The 25,547-nt window shown below is 48.9% G+C and overlaps 1 pseudogene; it reads right to left on the bottom strand.

Moving 5' to 3' along the window:
* The window catches only part of LOC141074976 (uncharacterized), a 268,806-nt pseudogene extending 252,362 nt beyond the window's left edge, over positions 1–16,444 (bottom strand).
* Positions 16,445–25,547: the final 9,103 nt, after the last annotated feature.

Here is a 25,547-nt window from a genome sequence, read left to right as displayed (position 1 = left end):
ATTCCAGAGACTGATGGATCGAGTCCTGAGGCCACATAGGCAGTACGCTTCTGCCTATTTGGATGACATTGTCATTTACAGCTTGACTGGGAGACTTACCTCCGGAAAGTGCAAGCTGTGATTGAGGACCTGTGGGAGGCAAGTCTAACCGCGAACTCCAAGAAATGTCACATCAGGCTAGAAGAAGCCCGGTATTTGGGTTATGTAATTGGTAGGGGTATTGTTAAACCCCAGGTCGATAAAATTGAAGCGGTTCAGGATTGGCCGCAACCAGTTAACAAAAAGCAGGTGCAAGCCTTTCTGGGGATCGCCGGCTATTATCGCCGGTTCATCCCCAATTTTGCAGCCATCGCTACTACCCTGACGGATCTTACGAAAGGGAAAGATTCCATCATGGTTAAATGGAAATTAGCGGCTGAAGAAGCCTTCCATAGCCTAAAACGGGCACTCTGCTCTCAACCCGTACTGGTGACTCCGGATTTCCGCAGCGAGTTTGTGGTACAAACTGATGCCTCTGAGACCGGTATTCGGGCCGTACTGTCACAAGGGAGGGACGGAGTGGAACAACCGGTCCTCTATCTCAGCAGGAAGCTGAATAAACATGAGCAAAAGTAAGCGGTAGTGGAAAAAGAGTGCCTAGCCATTAAGTGGCCTATAGAGTCCCTCAAATATTATCTGGTGGGCAGAAAGCTCAGGCTGATCACTGACCATGCCCCTCTCAAGTGGATGCACTTGCACAAGAAATGGAATAGCCGAGTGACCCGGTGGTTCCTTGCCCTGCAGGCCTACAATTTTACGGTGGAGCACCGCCCAGGGGTACAGATGGGGAATGCAGATGCCCTTTCCTGAGTGCACTGTGTGGCAGGTGTCATTGCTCGACCGGAGTGGTCTGAGCAGAGGGGGGATATGTGAGAATCATGGGGGAATCATGGATGAGGGCAGGTATATCTCGCCCAGATACCTTTCCTATGTGGCCTAGTGTGGTCAGTATCTCACCCAATGACTAATGAGTAATGGGAGGCGGATATAAAAGGACGCCAGGTGGTGTGTTAGTCGCTCAGCTTGGGGAACACAGAGAGCATGTCTGTGTGAGAGACACTTGTGAGTGAAAGCAGTGCTCACGGTAACTGTGGTTGGGCTGGACGGGAGAAGCCCTCCAGTTGGTAGTTATTTCGGACCCTGTATAGTTAGTGCCGGACATGCAAGGATTTGTTTTATGTTTTATTCCCTGTATGTTTTGGCTTTCACCTTAAATAAACCTGACCCAGTGTCAGTTATGTCTGGATCCCGGCTGTGCACCTGAGTTTCATGCTAAACCCACGTGGCCTTTGACCCCAGCAAAGGCGATCCCGGAGTGTTTTATCACACCCCCAATACGCATGCTAGGGTGAAATATGCTTTAAGAAGTAATTACCTTAATCTTGTTATCCTCTGTACTCTAGCAATTCTTCTGAGATGAGTGCAGGCCTTCCTTCTTTCTGAGTGTTTACTTTGCACCCTTGTCTGTAGAGGAGGAGCTTCACTGGTGCTGGAGTGCAGCACTGACGTATCTCAGCTAAGACAAAGCTAGATCCTCAGGCTACATTCACACCATGGGCGTAGCCAGGATCAAACCTAGGGGGGGCAGAACCTCATACTGTTCCGCAGAACCTCATACTGCACACCTCAGCTGCTGCAGAACCTCATAGTGCACACCCCTACACTTGAAAATAAAGCTTGCAGATGTGGTGAATGCTGTCTATTTATTCCAACTATCAATTGATGTTGATGTGTTACTGAAGACGAGCGAGCAATGCCTGTCCTGGGCATCCTTTTGGGCAGCTATGAGGTGTACCTGACTAGTGCTAAAAAAAGGAGTGTTAGTCTGTGTGCTACCCAGCCTTCATTCATTTTGGTACAGATGAGATATGGATAGACAGATATGGATAAATGGATGGATAGATAGCAAAAGCAGATTAGAAATCTGCTCTATTGAAAACATTATCTATGAGCTCAAAAACCTTTCAGGTGATGCGGTTTTTTAAAAAGCTGATCTGCTTTTGCAGCTGACAAACGAATCCTCAAAAAACGCAGCCAAAACGCTGTGTGTGAATGTAGCCTTAGATCAGGAATAGAACAGCCATTTATAGGACATTTCATAACTTTTCCAAATTCCTATGAAAAAATATTCAGCACATTCTGCATTGAACTACTGTACCCAATTTATTATATATTTTAGGAGTCGGAGTCGGTCCATTCTATACCTACTCCGACTCCACCAAAATGAGCACCGACTCAGACTCTACAGCCCTGGTTCTTGGTAGTCAACCATATTAAACAGACTGTTTATTTTGTGAAGATCCAGTGATTGTTTATGAGCATTTTGATGGCTCAAAACTTGTATGACATCATCCTGTAATCTCTGTATCTTGTCAGTAAGCTGTGACTATTCTAGAAGTGAGGAAACGTATTTTCATTTTGTATGTGGTCTCCAGCCTCTGTATATATTGTTCAATGTCTTGAGTAGTAGGGAAATACACAATATGATGTTGCAAGTCAATTATGGCCTTCTCAATATCAGAATCTACTGTGGCTAGGGCGGGGGGCGGTACATTTCACTGTGAAGCAAGCACTGCTCAGTGTGTGGTTTTCGGTGAGAGTACAGGGAGATTAGTTGAGCTTTTTTCTTTTAAGGCCGACAGTAAGAGAGGAGAAGATGGTGCAGGACTTACAGGCTTGAGCTGTCAGGTGTCATGAGGGATAAGACTGCTTCTTTTTCTATGTTGAGGTGAGGCAGTAATGGCTCTGGGGCGGGAAGATGAGCCATTCAATAAAAAAAGGCTGCTACCCTGTGTGACTGCTCTGGTGACTAAGAAGAAAGGATTTCTTCAAAAAGCATTTTCCACATTCTGAAGAGGAAAAAGGCTTCTCCCCGTGTGGATTCTTTGGTGCCTAACAAGTTCTGCTTTCTGGTTAAAACATTCTGAACATGGAAATGGCTTCTCCCCCCGTGTGAATTTTCTGGTGGTTATCAAGATGCGCGTTCTAATAAAAACATTTCCCACATTCTGAACATGAATATGGCTTCTCCCCTGTGTGAATTCTCTGGTAAGTAACAAAATATGATTTATCTCTAAAACATTTCCCACATTCTGAACATGAATATGGCTTCATTGCTGTGTAAATTCTCATGTGCAACAAGATGTGAATTCTGAGTAAAACATTTCCCATATTCTGAACAGGAAAAAGACTTCTCCCCTGTGTGAGTTCTCTGGTGTACAACAACATATTTCTGGATAAAACATTTCCCACATTCTGAACATGGAAATGGCTTCTCCCCCCGTGTGAATTTTCTGGTGGTTATCAAGATGCGCGTTCTAATAAAAACATTTCCCACATTCTGAACATGAATATGGCTTCTCCCCTGTGTGAATTCTCTGGTAAGTAACAAAATATGATTTATCTCTAAAACATTTCCCACATTCTGAACATGAATATGGCTTCATTGCTGTGTAAATTCTCATGTGCAACAAGATGTGAATTCTGAGTAAAACATTTCCCATATTCTGAACAGGAAAAAGACTTCTCCCCTGTGTGAGTTCTCTGGTGTACAACAACATATTTCTGGATAAAATGTTTCCCACATTCTGAACATGAATATGGCTTCATTGCTGTGTGAATTCTCTCATGTGCAACAAGTTCTGCTTTCTGGTTAAAACATTTCCCACATTCTGAACATGGAAATGGCTTCTCCCCCGTGTGAATTTTCTGGTGGTTATCAAGATGCGCTTTCTGATAAAAACATTTCCCACATTCTGAACATGAATAAAGCTTCTCCCCTGTATGAGTACTCTGGTGGTTATCAAGATGCGCTTTCTGATAAAAACATTTCCCACATTCTTAATATGAAAAAGGCTTCTCCCCTGTGTGGGTTCTCTGGTGGCTAACAAGTTGCATTTTCCGGTTAAAACATTTCCCACATTCTGAACACGAAAAAGACTTCTCCGGTGTGTGAGTTCTCTGGTGTCTACCAAGAAGCTCTTTCTGATTAAAACATTTTCCACATTCTGAACATGAAAAAGGCTTCTCCCCTGTGTGGGTTCTCTGGTGCCTATCAAGATGCGCTTTCTGATTAAAACATTTTCCACATTCTGAACATGAAAAAGGCTTCTCCCCTGTGTGAGTTCCCCAGTGCCTGACCAAATCTGATTTCCGGTAAAAACATTTCCCACATTCTAAACATGAAAAAGGCTTCTCCCCTGTATGAGTTCTCTGGTGGCTATCAAGATGCGCTTTCTGATTAAAACATTTCCCACACTTGGAACAAGAAAATCTATTCTCCTTTGTGTGAGTTTTTTGATGTTTAAGAGAAGACTTTTTGAGGGGAAAACTATTTCCATATTCTGAACGTGAAAATGGCTTCTTTGCTTTTGGAGCAATTAGTTTTTTAATGCTAAGCTTGTGACATTGATGTTCCTTAGTAGTCAGTAATGAAGCAGAAGACAGGACCTGTTTCAAAGGATCAGATGACAGATCGTTGCTGCGAAGAGATGATGATATATCTGGAGTAATGGCATTAATTTCAATTGTATCCTGTGGGATCTCAAGATAGTCTGATTTTAAAATTGAAGATGTCAGCTGTCCCTCTGATCTCCTGTTACAGTCATCTGCCAAGAATAAAACCAATTATTTAGGAATAAAAAATTCTTCAATTTCACATTTTACCAACATTTCTACTTAAACTGTCAGTAAAAATGGCAAGTTATGTAAAACGATTCAATTATTCACCAGGACAATGACAGTTCACAGTCTAATAGAAAACCTCATAGGATGAACCAGTGGAGCATGGTGTTCAAATGTTTGCTCATTCTGCCTCCCAAATATTGGAATAAACAGCCACTAAACAATCTTATGTAGGTGAAAATAACACCAATAAAATCTGGTACTCATCTCGCAAAAAAAAAATAAGTCCCCACTCAGGTCCTTGTTCCATGAGTGGGGACTCAAAAGAATTAGTTACTTACGGGTAACAGGATTTTTCTAAACCCATGACAGCACCATGAGAGAGGGGATCTGCCCACCATGCATATGAAACCTACAGGCTAAAGAGGTGGCACCTCTCCCTCGCATAAGTTGGATTACACAGCATGAGAAGACCTCCAATGGTTATTAATAAAAACATCATAAAACAACTAACACCATGGGATCAAGTAAAAGAGGCATAGATGCTAATGAGGAGAACATAATTTTACCTCTATATAAGTTGCTAGTGCGGCCACACTTGGAATACTGTGTACAGTTCTGGTCTCCGGTGTATAAGAAAGACATAGCTGAACTGGAGCGGGTGCAGAGAAGAGCGACCAAGGTTATTAGAGCACTGGGGGGTCTACAAAACCAAGACTGGTTATTACTAGTGTTGAGCATTCCGATACCGCAAGTATCGGGTATCGGCCGATACTTGCTGTATCGGAATTCCGATACCGACTTCCGATATTTTTTCAATATCGGAATTCGGCATCGGAATCGGAAGTTCAGTTGATTGACGGCCTGACGTCATCATGATGCGCGGTGTGTGCGCATCATGATGCGCCGTCATTTCGGGCCTTCCGGGGGTCTCTGCCGGCCTGCCGGGGGGCTGTGCCGGCCTGCCGGGGGGCTGTGTGGACTGCCCGGGGTCTGTACCGGCCTGCCGGGGGGCTGTGCCGGCCTGCCGGTGGTCTGTGCACCCTGTGGGGGTCTGTACCGGCCTGCCGGGGGGCTGTGCCGGCCTGCCGGGGGGCTGTGCTGATGTCCGGGGGTCTGTGCAAGCATCGTCCGATGGGACTACAAGTCCCATCGGGCGATGCCTGCTACCATGACAGTGATTGACACATTAGCCAATGATGGGACAGTAGTAGTCCCATCATCCGGCTAATGTGTTAAATGTTAAAAAAAAAAAAAAAAAAAATACTACATACATACTACATGCATGCTACATACATACTACATGCATGCTACATACATACTACATATATACTACATACATACTACATACATGCTACATACATACTGCATGCTACATACATACTACATACATACATACTACATACATACTACATACATACTACATATATACTACATACATACTACATACATGCTACATACATGCTGCATGCTACATACATACTACATACATACTACATGCATGCTACATACATACTACATATATACTACATACATACTACATACATACTGCATGCTACATACATACTACATACATACTACATACATACTACATACATGCTACATACATACTGCATGCTACATACATACTACATACATACTACATACATACTACATACATGCTACATACATACTACATGCTACATACATACTACATATATACTACATACATACTACATACATGCTACATACATACTGCATGCTACATACATACTACATACATACTACATGCATGCTACATACATACTACATATATACTACATACATACTACATACATACTGCATGCTACATACATACTACATACATACTACATGCATGCTACATACATACTACATGCATGCTACATACATACCACATACATACTACATGCTACATACATACCACATATATACTACATACATACAATACATTCATACAATACATACATAGACATACAGTACATATAACATAGAGTAACATACTTACCAATACTTGTCACATTGTTCCCCGAAGCCATTGTCTATTCCGGGATAAATATTAACATAACAAACCACAAAAATACTCACCCACGATCCGAAGCAGTCCACGAGTGTGTCCCACGACGATCTTGGGTAGAGAACTGCAGCATCAGATGATGCTGCCGTTCTCTACGGGCTGCAGGAATCCAATGACGGAAGGTAGGTATCCTTCCGCACTGTATTCCTCCGCCACTTAAAAAAAAAAAGTCCCTAGTCTCACTTTATGCCATTGCTGTGTGGGAAATTCCCATGTAGTATATATGTAGTATGTATGTTGCATGTAGTATTTATGTAGTATGAATGTAGCATGTATGTAGTATGTAGTATGAATGTAGCATGTATGTAGTATGCATGTTGTATGTATGTAGCATGTAATTTTTTTTTTTTTTTTTTTTACATTTAACACATTAGCCGGATGATGGGACTACTACTGTCCCATCATTGGCTAATGTGTCAATCACTGTCATGGTAGCAGGCATCGCCCGATGGGACTTGTAGTCCCATCGGACGATGCCTGCACAGACCCCCGGAGCCTGCACAGACCACCGGCAGGCCAGCACAGCCCCCCGGCAGGCCGGCACAGCCCCCCGGAGCCTGCACAGCCCCCCGGCAGGCCGGCACAGCCCCCCGGCAGGCCGGCACAGCCCCCCGGCAGGCCGGCACAGCCCCCCGGAGCCTGCACAGACCACCGGCAGGCCGGCACAGCCCCCCGGCAGGCCGGCACAGCCCCCCGGAGCCTGCACAGCCCCCCGGCAGGCCGGCACAGCCCCCCGGCAGGCCGGCACAGCCCCCCGGAGCCTGCACAGACCACCGGCAGGCCGGCACAGACCACCGGAGCCTGCACAGACCCCCTGGCAGGCCGGCACAGCCCCCCGAAAGGCCCGTACAGACCCCTGAGAGGCTGTACAAGGGCAGGAAAGGGTTTTTCTTATTCCGATACCGGAAGTCCCATAGACTTGAATGGGACTTCCGGTATCGGAATCGGCGATACCGATACTTTTTTTAAAGATCGGCCGATACCATCCGATACGATACTTTGAAGTATCGGACGGTATCGCTCAACTCTAGTTATTACACTTGGGGTTATATAGTTTGGAAAAACGAAGGCTAACGGGTGACCTTATTACAATGTATAAATATATGAGGGGGCAGTACAAAGACCTTTCTAATGACCTTTTTACTCATAGACCTGAGACGGGGAGAAAGGGGCATCCTCTACATCTGAGGGAAAGAAGGTTTAAGCATAATCACAGACGCGGATTCTTTACTGTAAGAGGAGTGAGACTATGGAACTCTCTGCCATATGGTGTTGTAATGAGTGATTCCCTACTAAAATTTAAGAGGGGACTGGATGCCTTTCTCGAAAAGTATAATGTTACAGTTTATATACATTAGTTTTCTTGATATTGCGCTGGTCCAGGGAACTAGTCTGATTGCCATATGTGGAGTCGAAAAGGAATTTTCTTCCCCAAAATGAAGCTTACTGTTTGCCACATGGGTTTTTCTTTGCCTTCCTCTGGATCAACATGTTAGGGCATATTAGGTTACGATATGGGTCGAACTAGATGGACTTAAAGTATTCCTTCAACCTTAATAACTATGTTACCAACTAATAAACTAAAGGTGTGGAAACACAACGCTAGCGAAAGCAGTGCTCACCCACATGTAATGGCAGGGAATATAAGGGTGCTTTCATGGGTTCCGAAAAATCACGTTACTGGTAAGTAACTAAGACTTTATCAATCACCCATGACAGCACAATGAAAGATTCACAGAGAAATATAATAATCTAAGGTGGGACTGCCACCTGGAGCACCCCTGCCCAATGGTGAGGTTGGAGGAATCACCCATATCCTATCTAAAGTGCATATAGAAGGTAGAAGGATAGGACCAGGTTGCTGCCCTACAGATGTCGTCTAACGAGTCGTATGACCTCTCTGCTCAGGAGTATAGATGAGCGACTTTGCCTTTTATCGGGTCGAGTCGGGTTTCATGAAACCTGACTTTCTCAAAAGTCGGGTCAAACGAAATCGGCCGATTATCGTGAAAAGTCGAAGGCCGACTGAAACACGAAACCCAATGCAAGTCAATGGGGAAGAAAAGTCGGCAGTGAGTGGAGGACAGGAAACACACCTACAGTGCCCATTTTAATGCCAAAAACATCAATTCTTATTCCTTAAGCTTGTCAACCTTAATTTACTTTATAATAATAGTTAGGCATTGAAAACTGGGGGTTATTTGGCTAAAGTTGTGGGGGGGTAGTGCTGGCTCCAGATTTTCGTGGGCCCAGGGCCAAAGAGTGTCAATGGGCTCCTTTAAAGGCCCATTCACACATAGCGACGCACCAGCGATAACGATAGCGATCCGACCTGGCAAAGATCGCTGGTGCATCGTTACATGATCGCTAGATAGCTTTCAAACAGTCCAATCTCATCAACGATGCAAGACAGATCAGCGATCTGCATAACGACCACGTTGGTCGTTGAGTACCTTTCACACAACTTAATTGTAACCGATTCAGACCTGTATCGCTGAGCTCTGCATCGCTAACGACGTCGCTCGTCGTTTTTAAGCTTCAAACACAGTGATGAGTGCTGGCCAGCGGGACGCCAACGATGGAAAAATGGACCTGCTCATTCTAGCTTGATCAGCGATAGGCAGCGGGGGGTCCGGTCGCCGCTACCTTTCACACTTAACGAGATCGCTAGCGATATCGCTGTTGCGTCACAATATCGGTGACGCTCGAGCGATATCGCTAGCGATCTTGCTATGTGTGAAACCCCCTTAACACATGCCACAATTCATGTTTAGGCAGAAGGCGTACAGACGTGATGTCATCGCGCTCTCTGACCAGAATTTCACTGTCAGGAAACGTGGAAGACGTCACGGCGGTGGAGCAGGGAGAGGTATTTCAACTTTGCAATTGCTGTGATCCTGAGCAAGTAGGGGGGGCCCACTCATTGGCGATGACATCCCCCCACCGTCAGAGACACTTGATTCTACTATGTGGGACCTTGTGTTAGTGCCAAAGAGTGTGCCCACCCACCTGTCCAGGGCAATGGCACTCGCACGGGTGCGTGTGCCATGTGGTGACCCCGGCCCTGTGGGGGGAGGCAGCCCAGTTAGGGAGGTGGAAAAATTGGCATATGTTGATGTTGGACATTCAGCAGCTGCAAATGGAGTAATTGTAGAAGTCTGCGGAAGTGGAGGACAAAAGCAAGCCATTTTTCTGTCAACCTACGTGTCAGCAGGGGAGGGTGGGACAAAATCCTTTGAAACCCATGCATGGTTCATTTTAATGAAGGTTAGATCATCAACATTTTGGGTTGACAGATGGGTCCTTTTTTCTGTCAGGATTGATCCAGCAGCACTGAAGACTCATTCAGATAACACACTAGCAGCAGGGCAAGCGAGCTCCTGTAAGGCATATTGCGCCAATTCAGGACAGGTGTCAAGTTTACTGGCCCAATAGTCAAAGGGGTAAGACCGGTGAGGGAGAACATCGATATGGGAGGAGAAGTAGTTTGTAACCATAGATGACAACTGCTGTCTCCTGTCACTTTCACTCGATGCAGTATTACCAATCGTGTGAGCAGTACTTGAAAAATCAGTCCACAACATAGTCATGAAACTCCTGTGTCCAATGCCACTTCGGATGTATGCACCACAAACACCTCTTCCATGTTGCCCCCTACGGCTTGTTGGAAAAACATCACTGCCGCTGTGTGCTGGGAATGCCTCAAACAAACGGTTTACCAGAGTTGCTTGTTTGCTAGCCAATATTAGCTCTAGGTTCTCCTGTGGCATGAGGTTTTGGAATTTGCCTTTATAGCGTGGATCCAGGATGCTGGCCAATCAGTAGTCGTCATCGTTCATCATTTTGGCAATGCGGGGGTCCCTTTTTAGGATCTGCAAGGCATAATCAGACATGTGGGCCAATGTTCCAGGTGTCAATGATGCACTGCGAGTGCTGGGTGGAGGAGCACTTTCTGGCAAATCCACATCCCTCCAGTCACGCACAAACCCTGTACCTGACCTTGCCACGCCAACAGTTTTTCTTGCCCCCTGAGAAGCATCCTCCCCAAAATAATCATCCCCATCATCCTCCTCTTCCTCCACCTCGTCCACGAGACTTCCCTGACCAGAAAATGTCTGACTGTCATCAAGGCTTCGCTCCTCCTCTTCCTCCTCGGCTGCAGATGCCTGCACCTTAATGTGCGTCAAAGTTTGCATGAGCAGACACATAAGTGGGATGCTCATGCTTATGATGGCGTCGTTTCCGCTTACCAGCTGTGTGCATTCCTCAAAACACTGAAGGACTTTACAGAGGTCTTTCAGCTTTGACCACTGCACACCAGACAACTCCATGTCTGCCTGCAAACTGCCTGCCCGTGTATGCTCCCACAAATGAATTACAGCCTGCCTCTGTTCGCACAGCCTCTGAACCATGTGCAGGGTGGAGTTCCACCTTGTTGCAACATCGATAATTAGGCGGTGCTTGGGAAGGTGGAGCAATCGCTGCAGCTTCTGCATACGACTGGAGTGTACGGGTGACCGGCGGATGTGCGAGCACAGTCTTCGCACCTTATGGAGCAGGGGTGTTAACTCCGGATAATTATTGAGGAAGCACTGCACCACCAGGTTCAAGGTGTGAGCCAGGCAAGGTATGTGTCTGAGTTTTGAAGGGGCTATGGCTGCCACAACATTCCGGCCGTTATCACTAACTACCTTGCCTGCCTCAAGATGTAGACTGCCCAGCCATGACTCAGTTTGTCGCTGCAAGTAGTCGGCCAGTACCTCTGCAGTGTGTCTGTTGTCGCCCAAACACATCATCTTCAACACAGCCTGCTGACGCTTACCACTAGCTGTTCGATAGTGGGCCACCTCATGTGCAACACTGGCAGCTGCGGATGGAGTGCTCGTGCGACTGTGCTCTGTGGACCAGCTTTCGCTTCTGGAGGAGGAGGAGGAGGATCGAATGCCTACAGCCAACTGTTTCCTATACCGTGGGCCAGGCAGCACCGTCCCACCACCGCTGTCCCCTGTGGAGCCTGCATCCACCACATTAACCCAGTGCGCAGTGATGGATATGTAACGGCCCTGGCCATGCCTACTGGACCATGTATCTGTTGTGAGGTGCACCTTTCCACTCACTGATTGCTTGAGTGCATGGACAATCCGGTCTTTCACATACACGTGGAGGGCTGGGATGGCTTTTCGCGAAAAGAAGTGCCGACTGGGTAGGTCATAGTGTGGTACTGCATAGGCCATGAGCTCGCGGAAAGCTTTGCTCTCAACCAACCGGTAGGGCATCATCCCTAACGAGATTAGTTTGGCAATGTGGGCGTTCAAAGCCAGTGTACGCGGATGAGAGGATGAGTACTTTCTTGTCCTACTCAGAGTCTCTGGTAGGGTGAGCTGGACTTGAGAGCTGCATATGGTGGAACTAGAGGTGGACATGGCGGACAGAGAGGGTTGGTGATGGTGATGGTGGTGTTGCTGATGGCCTAGATTCAGTCTTTCGTAGCAATAACATTGTGATTCCATGACTGCTTTGCCCTTGAGACGACACCTCGACATTTGCTGCTGGTGGTGTGCTAACCGGTGGGCTTACAATGGGGGAAGCGATGTAGCGTTGCTGACTACCTTCATTCGGAGCAGTTGCACATGTGGTATGTGAGGTTTGGTAGTCCGTCCACGCTTGCAAGTGCATGGTGGTTAAGTGTCTAAGCATGCAACTGGTATTCAAATTTCTCAGATTTTTCCCTCGGCTAAAGGTCTTTGTGCACTTCTTACAGATAACCTTTGCCTGATCATTAGGATTTTGTTCAAAAAAGTGCCACACTGCACTCTTCCTACTATGGAAGACATTTTGAGACCTTGCACGCTGTGCTAATTTGACCGTGTGGCCAAGCTGTCCTGCAACTCTTTTGGTTTTTGTAACACGTTTTTGGACTGCTACGGTCCTGCCAGATAACAGCTGTTGCGATGTCGTTGCCTGCTGCGGATCCTCCTCCTCCTCTTCTGAGCTATTGGCAGTGGCACCCTCTTCCCCCATTGGATGCCAATCTGGGTCAACAACTGGGTCATCCATCACCTCCTCTTCAATTTCATGTGCAACTTCCTCTGTGTTACCGTGTAAGGTGGTACAGTATGTGGGAAGGGGAACCTGAGTTTCATCAGGGTCTGATTCTGCCTCAGTACACTACGAGGACAATGTAGTGCTCTGAGTGAATGTACCAGCAGAAAAATCTAGCAGTGGCTGTGCATCAGTGCACTCCATGTCAGATTCATCTTGGACTGGGGAATTCACGATTTGACTTGCTACCACAGGCATGGTACTATGTGAAAAGAGCTCCATGGAGTAATCGGTAGTGTGGCCTGCCGCATCCTTCACTTTTGGTAGGGGTGAAGGACACAAGGAAAGGTGTTGTTCCTGACCAGGAGCCTCCAATGACGACTCAGTGCTTTTATTTTTTGAAACTTCAGAAGAGGAGGCGAGAGAGCTGGAGGCTGTGTCAGCAATGTAAGCCAAAACTTGTTCCTGAAGCTCCGACTTTAAAAGTGGTTTACCTACTCCCAGAAAAGAGAGCCTTCGAGGCCTTGTGGAGCCAGATGATGATGCAGGCTCAACACCTCCTGCCTTAGGTGCTATTGTGCTTTTGCCACTACCAACAGATGCAACACCACCACCACCATCGGGACCAGCTGGCAACCCCCGCCCACTTCCATGACGTCTTACACCATACTTGCTCATTTTTGTGAAAATGTACCCAAAATACCACCAGCTATATGGTACGGTAAAACAAGGTAGAAGTTGTATCTACTATTAGTGAGACTTTGAATCTCACTAGAGATTTGAGGACGCTGAACTATTGTCTCAGGCCCAGTAGAGATTACACCTCAATATAACAAGCTTAAATTGGATGGTGTATGACAAGGTGGAGGGTGTCTATAGGATTGGTGAGAATTTGAATCTCACTATAGATTTGAGGACGCAGAACTATTGTCTCTGGCCCAGGAGAGATTGATTACACCTCAAAGTAACAGACTGAAATTGGATGCTGTATGACAAGGTGTAGGGTGTCTATAGGATTGGTGAGAATTTGAATCTCACTATAGATTTGAGGACGCAGAACTATTGTCTCTGGCCCAGTAGAGATTACACCTCAATGTAACAGGCTGAAATTGGATGGTGTATGACAAGGTGGAGGGTGTCTATAGGATTGGTGAGAATTTGAATCTCACTATAGATTTGAGGACGCAGAACTATTGTCTCTGGCCCAGGAGAGATTACACCTCAATGTAACAGGCTGAAATTGGATGGTGTATGACAAGGTGGAGGGTGTCTATAGGATTAGTGAGATTTTGGATCTCACTAGAGATTTGAGGACGCTGACAATGATGCTCTCAGTCCAAGCATGGACGCAGGCAGCCTAATAAGCAGGACTGCTGCACAGTGCACACACAAAAGGTGGAAAAATGAACGCTTGGTAACTGTGCAGAAAAGAGGAAGAAAAGTATTTTTGCTTTTAAAAAAGCAGTTTGCACAGCAGTGTGCAAACAGCAATGCAGCTATCAGGGAGCCTTATAAGGCAGCCTAATAACCAACAGAGCTGATGCACAAAAATAGAGCCTCCCCTGTCACTGCACACAAAGTGTTGTGTTGTAAGTGGAAATCGCTAACAGCAGAAGCAGTTTTTTGGTTCTTCTTCCCTGCCTAATGCTCTCCCTACAGAATCATCATCAGCAGCAGCTCTCCCTATGCTAAGATCAGCATAAGTAAGATGGCGGTCGGCGTTCACGCCCTTTTATAGCCCCTGTGATGCCACACAAAGCCAGCCAATCACTTGCATGCCCTTCTCAAAGATGGTGGTGACCGATGCCCATGTCATCGCATTGCCCACAGTGTGCGTCCTCCATCATTGGCTGAAAAAGGGCGCTGGAAGCATCTTTTGAAACGCGACTTTGGCGCTTTGGTCACCGACCTCGTGGCCGACCTCACGCTATGGTCGGGTTTCGTTTCATGAAACTCGACTTCAGCGAAAGTCGGTGACTTATGAATTTGACCGACCCGTTTCACTCAACTCTACTCAGGAGGATGCCACGGCTCGAGTAGAATGCGAGCAGAATGATCCTTGAGACGTTACGGGGCCATCTTGCCACTTGCTAAGTATGCTAGAGAAATGGCCTCTGTGACCCACCTAGCAATTGTGGGTTTTGAGGCTCTACACCCTTTCCTAAAACTCTGGAGGGATACGAACCAAGACCTATCCTTTCTCCAGTGTTTCAAAGTGGACAGGAATCCAGTTACACATCTCCTATCATCCAAAGTATGCATTTTTTTATCCTTCTAGTTCTTTGGATTAGAATAAAAGAAGGGAGGTCAACTTCTTGTAGCATGGAATCGCGACACTACTTTGTAAACTTAGGCTGGATCGGGCTTAAAGATAACCCTATCATCTAGGATTTGGGTGAATGGTGGGGCTATAGAAAGAGCCTGAATATCACTGACAATTCTGGCTGATGTTAATGCTACCAGCAGACCTGTTTTAAGCAAAAGAACCTTCATGGATGCCGATTCCATGGGTTCAAAAGGAGCGTCCGTTATGGCTGTCAGAACCAGATTTAGGTCCCACGATACAAAGTTTACTTTAGAATTGGTCCTAGATTTTAATGATGTTTTTATAAATCGTGAAATCCAATAATTACCGGCCACTTCCACAGTAAAGGGAAGGGACACATCCAGCTGAACAAGGATGGGCTCCGAAGTGAACCTTATTTTCCAACAATCAAAAGCGTGCACAGCATTCTCATACCAGTTAATAAAAAGTCTGTACCTTTTTAGTCATGATGGTTAAAGGTTTAGCAACCACGGAAAAGTTTTTGATAAACTTCCTGTAATAATTCGAAAAACCCAAAACTGCTGTAATGCTTTGAAGTTATCGGGACGGTCCCAATTTTACACAGCCTGCAACTTAGAGAGATCCATCATAAACCCTGAGGCGGAAATGACGTATCCTAGAAATGGTAATTCTTGTACGGTGAAAACACACTTTTCAAGCTTGGCGTATAGCTTGTTCTTCCTGAGCAACTGCAACACTTGTTTAACTTGCTCCATGTGTGAATCACGGTCAAGCAAATAAACGAGTATGTCATCCAAATAAATAATCACAAATTTACCTAAGAGGTGAGCGAATACATCATTTATAAAATGCTAGTAAACTGCCGGCGCTTTGGTTAAACCAAAAGGCATTATGAAATTTTCGAAGTGACCCTCAGGAGTATTAAAAACTGTTTTCCACTCATCCCCCTGACAAACTCTTTTGAGGTTGTGCACCCCCACCCCGAGGTCAAGTTTAGTAAACCATTAGGCACCCGACACCTGATTAAACAGATCCGGAATCAGCGGCATAGGATACGGATTATGGACCGTGATCTGGTTAACCTCCCTAAAGTCCAGACACGGATGTAATCCAGCATCTTTCTTCTTGACAAAGACGAAACCGACTGAAGCCGACGATGGCCTAATGTGACCCTTGATCAAACTTTCAGTAATAAACTCCTTAATGGCTTGTGTCTCCGGACCGGACAGATTATACATTCTGCACTTAGGAAGTTTAGCCACTGGTTTCAACCTTATAGTGCAGTCATAGGACCGATGCGGCGGCAGCAGCTCCTGACACCCCTTTTCAGAGAACACATCAGAATACTCCAGTAAAGGTTCAGGGATACTAGGAATCATAGCTGAAATACACGTGTCTAGACAGTTCTCTGCAGAATGCGCTCCACTGGACTATGTCCTATGTCTTCCTGTCAATTACTGGATTGTGAACTGACAACCAAGGAAACACCAAAACTACCTGTGCAGGTAGTTTTTTTAGCACAAGGCATGTTAAAGGCTGCGAATGGGGGACCCCGATGCGGAGTTCCAAATCCAATACACACTCCTTAAAAACCCCTTGAGAGAGTGGAGACGCATCAATGGCAACAATCTGTATAGGACTAGAAAGCTTGTTATCTCTTAACCCGGATGTGCGGGCAAAATATTAGTCAATAATATTCGCCGCAGAACCGCTATCCAAGAAAACTTCAATAAAAACCTCCTGACCCCCCGATTATTACCCTTGCGGGGAGACTCAGTCTGGAATCCTCCAAACCCCCTGAGCCTACCACTTTTCCACCGGCGCACCATTTTTCGGTGCCATGGGATAAGCGATAATATAATGTCCCTTTTTGCTGAAGAAAAAACAGACCCCTCCTTTTTTAGGGATAAAGGGTGTTTTATCCTCATGCGATGCCCCAGCGATCTGCATTGGCTCTACAGAGGTCTCCGGGGTTGCTATTGATGTTGCTACCCCCTCCCATACCGATTTTGTCTCCTGAGACCTTTGATGAAAATGGCGGTCAATACGGACTACAAGTGCCATGGCTACCTCCAGAGAGGTGGGAGTCTCATACATCACCAAAGCCTGCTTGATCCTCTCAGACACTCCCTGCAAAAACTGAATCATAAGAGCAGGGTCATTCCACTGAGTATCCATGGACCAGCGGCGAATTTCAGCACAGTAATCTTCGGCCGGCGGATTCCCCTGAACAAGAGAATGAATCTTGAACTCTGCCAAAGCCAGTTTATCTGGATCATCATAGATAAGGCCGAGTGCAGAAAAAAAAATAAGTCCACCTATTCAAAATCAGGGGAATCGGAGGGTAGAGAAAAAGCCCATGCAAATGAGACCACTATACTCACACGCTGAGCCTCACCCCCTGAAGAGAGAGGATACTGACGGAAATACAGTTTGCATGATTCACGGAAAGAAACAAACTTACTGCGATCTCCTGCAAACTGCTCTGGAAGGGCCAATTTTGGTCCAGATGACCTGTTTGACGCCTCTGATTGCACCGCAGAAGCTGACAAGGCCTGTTGCTGAACCGCCCCCTTTTAGCTCTGTAACCTGGATGGACAGAGCCTCCAACTGTCTAGTCAAGGAAACAATGGGATCCATGGAGGGTAAAGTTTTGGGACGACTATAATGTCACAGGAGCAATGGGAAAACAGGAGATGAGGAACCTGGGCCCCTGAACTGCCCCTCAGACAAAATAAAAAAAAGTTACATCCCTGACAACAAAGTATGTATGAAGGAAGAATTCAAAATTCAAAAGGACTTCCACACATTTATAGTGGACCATTGGAGCTACTATGAGTCCTGACCAGAAGAGTAGAGAAAATATTAGTGTTCCCCATTGCAGGAGAGATTGTGCAGTAATCTAAAGTACTTAGAATTGAAAACAATGTCATTTATGACGTGGAGAGATTCATGAAGCCAAGGCTCAAGCAAAGCCAACATACCGTATTTTGAGGTTTATAAGACGCACCGTATTATAAGAAGCACCCCAAATTTTGAGGAGAAAAATAGTAAAAAAAAGAAAAAAAAACCCTTTTTGTAATAAAATGGTGGTGCTTCTTACAAGCCATGAGTCTTACTGCTTACTGGGGGTGGTGGCTGCGGTGAAACGGGGTCTCAGGGTCGCTGCTGGCAGAGGCTGGAGTGGGGCAATGCTGCAGATCACAGACTGGGAGAAAGGGGTGTTCGGATGTGCGATGTTGCGGGTGTTTGGTGGTGCGTTTTGCTGTAGACTCTGGGAAAATGGCTGCCAGGGGGCAGCGCATGCGCAGATGGACATCTTGACGCTGAGATCTCATCTCCTGAGATCTTGGTGCCAAGATCTCTGTGGAGGAACACACACACGGACCTGATCCTCCCACGTCACCACCGTGACGTAACTACACAGGCACAGCTCTCCGGCGCCCCCCTTTGTCTCTCAGGTCAGTAAGGGAACTGCACCTTGAGCAAATGGTCGCAGGGGAGGAGGTCTTGTTACCCGCTTGGGGTTCTAAGATTCGGGATCAGAGTAAAAGCATCAGCACAAGATTAAGTTTATAGTTTAATTGCCTTTAGGGCGCACTAGATAATTACAGAAATATACAGTAAATTTGCAGTCAGAGAAAAGATATAACAATAGGGTACAAGGCTTAGAGATATTAAGCTGGAGGTCAATTTACCAGATTGTATTGTAGGGTGCATGCGGTTGCCGGGGAGCTCTGCAGTCCACAGGTACAAGAATCTTAGTTGCTGGACAGACCCCCAAAGCATGGGCCGCTGCTCCCCTCGGCAGGTCTGTCCCCAGGTCCTTCTTAGATCATCATCGTCTGGATCTTCTTTGTGAAAGACTGAATGCCAGGGGCTGCCAGCCCTTAAACACGCTGGGTTCCTCCCCCTGTGTCAGAGGGTGGGCTAATAATCTCCACCCTTTAGCTCTTTGCAGAACTTATTTCCAATATCTAAGAAAGGGGATAACTTTCTACAGCATGATCGAATCAGAACATGAGAGGTACCAGTGAATGCGGTTTGCTTTGCCGGTCGTGTGGAGTGCAAACATGGCCCTATTGGGTCACTGTAGAGGGCCAATCTCTATATCTCAGGAATCAGTGCTCTCATCGACTCGGGAGTCACACTGCCAGATGCACGATTCCCTCAGGGTCACTCGGATATTTTCATGTGTCCATAACTCGAAAGATGAGTTCATAATTTGTGTTCATAGGATGGAGCCACAGTGTCTGGGACACACAAAGGATGCATATTCCTGTGTCTGCTAGCACGCACATTCTAATTGAAGCCCTCAGGCTTTATCTGGCCCCCTGCTGGCACGGCTCCGTACCTGGGCTTTGAAGCTCTGTTTTGGGCCTATCCTCATTATCACACCAATGCCCTGGCTATTTAGCATTGGAACACTAAATCCTGCTTGTATTCACTAAGTACACAGCGCCTGGGGGTATAGAAGCCTTTAGCTGCCTGTAATTTCTGAACTTAGACCAAAATGGATGCCAAGCCCAGATATGTGGCCCCACATCTAAGATGGCGGCCGCTCCTTCATCACACCTCCCATTCATCCCAGAGACCGTGTGTAACCAGCTGAGGGGGTTGTGGTCTGTTTCCACGGTGAATTGGCGTCCGTACAAGTATGGCTGCAGACGCTGCAGGGCCCACACAATTGCCAGACATTCCTTCTCCATCGTGGAATAGGCCACTTCCCTCGGCAGGAGCTTCCGGCTCAGGTACAGAACGGGGTGTTCATGGCCCGTAGTGTCGACCTGGCTGAGCACAGCACCGAGGCCGAAGTCACTGGCGTCGGTCTGCACTACGAACGGCCACGTGAAGTCGGCTGCCTGTAGTACAGGAGAACTAGAAAGGGCGGTCTTGAGCGCCTGGAAAGCTGTCTCGCAGGCGACTGTCCAGTCGACTGCGATGGGCAGCCTCTTCTTGGTGAGGTCCGTCAGGGGCTTGGCCAGGGCACTATAGTGTGGAACAAACCTCCTATAGTACCCGGCAATCCTCAAGAAGGACATCACCTGCTTCTTGGTCCTGGGGGTGGGCCAGGATGCGATGGCATCCACCTTCCCGGGCTCTGGCTTCAGAGCTCCCCCACCTACCCGGTGCCCCAGGTAGTGGACCTCACTCATACCTAGCTGGCACTTTTTGGGCTTAACGGTCAAGCCTGCTCGCTGGATCCGCCCGAGCACCTGCGCCAGGTGCTCTAGGTGATCTTACCAGGTGGGACTGAAGATAGCGATGTCATCTAGGTACGCGGTCGCATATCCTTCCAGTCCCTCGAGCAGTGTGTTGACCATCCTCTGAAAAGTGGCAGCGGCATTCATGCCGAATGGCATCACCGTGGACTCGTACAGTCCGAATGGGGTGATAAAGGCAGAGTGTTCCCGTGCCCCCGGGGTCAGGGGAATCTGCCAATATTCCCTGCTCAGATCCATGATGGTCAGGTACTTGGCCCCGGCCAGCCGATCGAGCAGGTCATCGATGCGTGGCATTGGGTACGCATCGGTGACCGTCACAGTGTTGAGCCCCCGGTAGTCCACGCAGAACCGCGTAGTTCGGTCCTTTTTAGGGATGAGGACTACAGGCGAAGCCCACGCACTGTTGGACACTTGGATCACCCCCAGCCTCAGCATCTCGTCTATCTCTTGGCGCATGTGCTGCTGCACCTCAAGAGAGACCCGATATGCTGAACGCCGGATCGGGGGGTGGTTGCCGGTGTCCACGTCATGGACGGCTGTCTCAGTCCTTCCGGGCAGGCTGCTGAACAGCTCCCGAAAGGGGTGTAGGGTGACCCTCAGCTGGGAACGTTGGTCCTCCGAGAGCTGGTGGCCAACGCCCACATCCTCGATGGATCCACCCGCCTTGGCTTGGGTGAGCAGATCCAGGAGGGTTTCTACCTCTCCTTCATCGGGAAGGTTGCACACTGGGTGGGCACAAGCCTCCCGCTCATGATGGGCCTTCATCATGTTCATGTGGAAGGCCTTCCTCCTTCCACGGGCGTGGTCCAGGGTGACCAGATAGGTGACAGCGTTGAGCCGCTGGTGCACGAGGTATGGACCCTCCCAGGCCGCCTGAAGCTTGTTTTGGGGTACGGGGACCAGTACCCACACCTTTTGACCCACCTCGTAGGTCCGCTCACAAGCATTCTGGTCATACCACCGCTTCTGGTCAGCCTGGGCTTGGGCCATATTGTCATGCACCAGCCGTGTCAAGGCCATCATTCTGTCCCGGAAGCGCACGACATACTCAATGACCGACACTCCAGGGGTAGCCAAATCCCCTTCCCATGCTTCCTTCACCAGAGCAAGGGGCCCCCGTACACGTCGCCCGTACAGGAGCTCAAAGGGGGAGAACCCTGTTGAGGCCTGTGGGACCTCTCGGTAGGCAAACAGCAGGTGTGGGAGATACCGCTCCCAGTCTCTCCCGTGGGAGTCGACCAACATCTTCAGCATCTGCTTTAAGGTGCCATTGAACCGCTCACACAGGCCATTGGTCTGTGGGTGGTACGGGCTGGCTACCAGATGTTGCACTTGTACCTGCTTACAGAGAGATTCCATCAGCTGCGACATGAACTGGGTCCCTCGGTCGGTGAGCATTTCCTGGGGAAACCCCACTCTGGAGAAAATCTCCAGTAAGGCAGTGGCCACTTTGTTGGCCCGAATGGACGACAAAGCTACCGCCTCCAGGTACCGGGTGGCATAGTCCACTACCGTTAGTATGAAGCATTTCCCAGAGCGTCTGGGAGTGGACAGAGGTCCAATGAGATCCACAGCCACCCTCGAGAAAGGCTCTTCAATGATGGGCAGAGTTACCACAGCCACCCTCGAGAAAGGCTCTTCGATGATGGGCAGAGTTACCAGTGGGGCTTTGGGGCACCGCCCCGCCTTCCCCACCCTCTGATAGGTGTCACACGAACGGCAGTAGGCAATCACCTCGGTCCTCATTCCTGGCCAGTAGAAATGCTGAGCTAGCCTGGCCCTGGTTTTAGCGATCCCTAGGTGTCCGGCCATGGGAATCTCGTGTGCGATCCGCAACAATTCTGCCCTGAACGGATAGGGTACCACTAACTGTCGGTCCCTGGGCCACGTCTCTGGTGAACCCTGCTGGACCGTTACCCGGTACAGCCGTCCCTGGTCCCAGACCACTTGCTCGCGGTCAGACTCCAGGGGAGGCTGTGCCGCCTGCTCCTTGAGAGCTTTCAGGCTAGCGTCAGCTTCCAACGCTGCCTGAAATCCCTGACTCGATGTGGCAAGAATTGACGAAACTGCCACCTCCTCTGTCAGCTCCCCGGGATCTGTCTCCTGGCCGCTGTCTGACTCGGCAGCCACTTGGTCAGAGAGAGGGGAACCATTGGACCTCCTCGAGGCTCCTTGGGCTCCGGCGCTCCTACTCCTGGTAACAGCGGCCACGACCGCTGAGACCACAGGTAGCGCCTGCTTCCCCTCGACCCCCGACCAAGTCGCCGGGTCAGGCAGACTTCCCTGGCCTCCTGACATCCTGGATGTGGGGAACTCCTGCCCTGGGGTCTTACCTGGTGGCTCCTCTCCCGGGACGCCCCCTCCCCCCATGGCCTGTTCCTCCTTCTGCAGAGGACCTAGACTCAGCAGGCTGGATTCACTTAGGGGCCCTATACTGCCCATAGCAGCCCCTCCCTCCACCTCTGAGCTCCACCCTGCAGTCTTCTCACCTGTCCTCACTGTGAGCCCTGTGTGTGTAGTGTCAGTGCATGGCTTACCATCAGGTTTCACCCCCTCCTCCACTGTTGGAGGCACATTCAACACATTAACATTAGCATTCACAGTAGAGACATGACATTCTTGGGGAGCCGGACTTGGGGGTTCAGTGGCCACATACTGAGACACTAGCCGCCCCAAATCGGTCCCAAGCAACACATTGGCAGGAATATTTGGCGTTACTCCCACCTCTCGCATTCCCCTCCCGGCGCCCCAGTTCAAAAACACCTTGGCGACGGGCAGCGCCGGTTCAACACCTCCAATTCCGGAGATGGAAAGGGTTTTCCCAGGCACCAAGTCTTGAGGGGACACCACCTCAGGACGTACCAGGGTTCGTTCAGCGCCTGTGTCCCGCAGTCCCATGACCGCTGAGCGGCCGATGGTGACGGGTTGGTAATTGTCCAGGGACCTCCCACCACCCCCTCCCACACACAAAACAGTGGACGGTTTCTGAGACAGGGATGGGGCCTTATGGCGCTGGGGACACGCAGCCTTAAAGTGTCCCGGCTGGTTGCAATGATGACAATGTCTGGGTTCTGCTCCTGGCCTGGAGAGGGCAGCAGGGGGGTACATCCCTTGCACTCTGGGGGCTGGGGGGACAGGGGCAGGACTGGGCTTACCCCCTCTCCAGGTGCTGCTGGCAGGCTTCTTCGGCTCAGGGGCCCTGTTGTTGGCATACTCGTCTGCCAGGGCAGCTGTAGCAGAAGCCCCCTTTGGTTTCCGGTCACGGAGGAACTGCTGGAGGTCCTCTGGGCAGTTCCACAAGAACTGCTCCGTGACAAACAGTTCCTGGACCTCCTGGCGGGTGGTGAGCTCTAGACCCGAGGTCCAGTGCTCCGCAGCTCTCAGCAGGGCCCGCATGTGGTCGGTCCAGGTGTCCTTGGAGCCCCGCTGCAGGCTCCGGAACTTCCTGCGGTACGACTCCGTGGTGAGGTTGTAGTGCTGGATCAGGGCCCGCTTGATGCTGTTGTAGTCCTGCTCCTCCCCGGCAGGTAAGTAAGTCCCCCAAAACTTCCAGGGACTTACCCCTCAAACGGGGGGTCAGGTACCTTGCCCACTGATCCAGGGCCAGATGGTGTTGGAGGCAGGTTCTCTCAAAGGCCAGCAGAAAGGAATCCAGATCTCCATCCTTTTCAAGCAGGGGGAAGTCCTCCGCCCGGACCTTGGAAGCCTTGGTCCCCGGTGGGGCTGGTGCGTCCAGCGGGAGCCCGTGCTGAGCCATCTCCAGTCGGTGCCGGCGCTCCGCAGCTTCACGGCGTTCTGCCGCCTGCAGCACAAGTTCGGCATGCTCACGCTCTGCTGCTTTCTCCGCCGCCACCAGGAGTCTGTCATGGGCGGCGGCGTTACCAGCCTCGAGCTGTGCCATAGCCGCTTGGAACAGGGCCTCTGATCTGGACAGGCTGGGGCGGGCAGGTGGTGGGCAGTCCACTGTGGGACTGAGCACGGGGGTCTGGCTCCTTGGGGAGCCCTGGCTGAGCTCCCCCTCGCCTTCATTGGTATTGTCCACCACCACCTCCTCATAGACCATAGCATTGGCCTCCCCCTTTGCCTTACTCCTGGTGCCTTATGCCATCTTGGGCACCACTGGTTACTGACACAGCTGCAACCCTGGCCTCGCACACAACTTATTATATTGGCACTCTGACCGTCTAGTGCTGGGCTGACCTTAAGACCCCAGCAGTGAAAGTTACCGCTGGTAGTCTCTAGTGTCTGAGAGTAGGGGTCCAACGCACACTATTACTCTGATCCCACCGCTGCCACCAATTGTGGAGGAACACACACACGGACCCGTTCCTCCCACGTCACCACCGTGACGTAACTACACAGGCACAGCTCTCCGGCGCCCCCTTTGTCTCTCAGGTCAGTAAGGGAAGTTCATAATTTGTGTTCATAGGATGGAGCCACAGTGTCTGGGACACACAAAGGATGCATATTCCTGTGTCTGCTAGCACGCACATTCTAATTGAAGCCCTCAGGCTTTATCTGGCCCCCTGCTGGCACGGCTCCATACCTGGGCTTTGAAGCTCTGTTTTGGGCCAATCCTCATTATCACACCAATGCCCTGGCTATTTAGCACTGGAACACTAAATCCTGCTTGTATTCACTAAGTACACAGCGCCTGGGGGTATAGAAGCCTTTAGCTGCCTGTAATTTCTGAATTTAGACCAAAATGGATGCCAAGCTCAGATATGTGGCCCCACATCTAAGATGGCGGCCGCTCCTTCATCACAATCTCCATCTGTGCCCGTGCTGCCCCTGGCTGCCATTTTCCCGGAATCCACCACAATGTAAACCATAGAAGTGAGGGGGTCCCGGGCTTTCACAAAGTCGGCTGAGCCCCCGCACCACCGAAAACCAGCAGTGTTGCACCCCCTCATCCCAGCTTGCGGCTTGAAGCAACACGCCACTCTTGCCGCCTTCAGCAGTGACCCTGCTCCACCGCAGCCGGTAAGATAAAATTGAATTATAAGACACACCCCCATTTTCATCCCAAATTTGGGAGAAAAAAGTGGGTCTCTTAATCAGAAAAATACAGTATCTCCGGCAGGCACGAATAAATGAATACAGCCATAAACCACATACAGCTTTGAGATATATCATGGCACAGGTGGAATACTTTTTATGTAGTTTAACGCGATCCTGTTTGAAGTTAGTTGGTTTTAATACAAACTGAAAAGTCAGGATAACGGGAAACTCTGCTGTTATTGGACAGAAATTCACA

Source organism: Dendrobates tinctorius, unplaced genomic scaffold, assembly GCF_039654945.1.
Source record: "Dendrobates tinctorius isolate UK_male_01 unplaced genomic scaffold, ASM3965494v1 ptg000345l, whole genome shotgun sequence".
NCBI classification, from domain to species: Eukaryota; Metazoa; Chordata; class Amphibia; order Anura; family Dendrobatidae; genus Dendrobates; species Dendrobates tinctorius.
The sequence above is the reverse complement of the archived record's forward strand: the minus strand, read 5'-3'. Positions and strand labels throughout refer to the sequence as shown.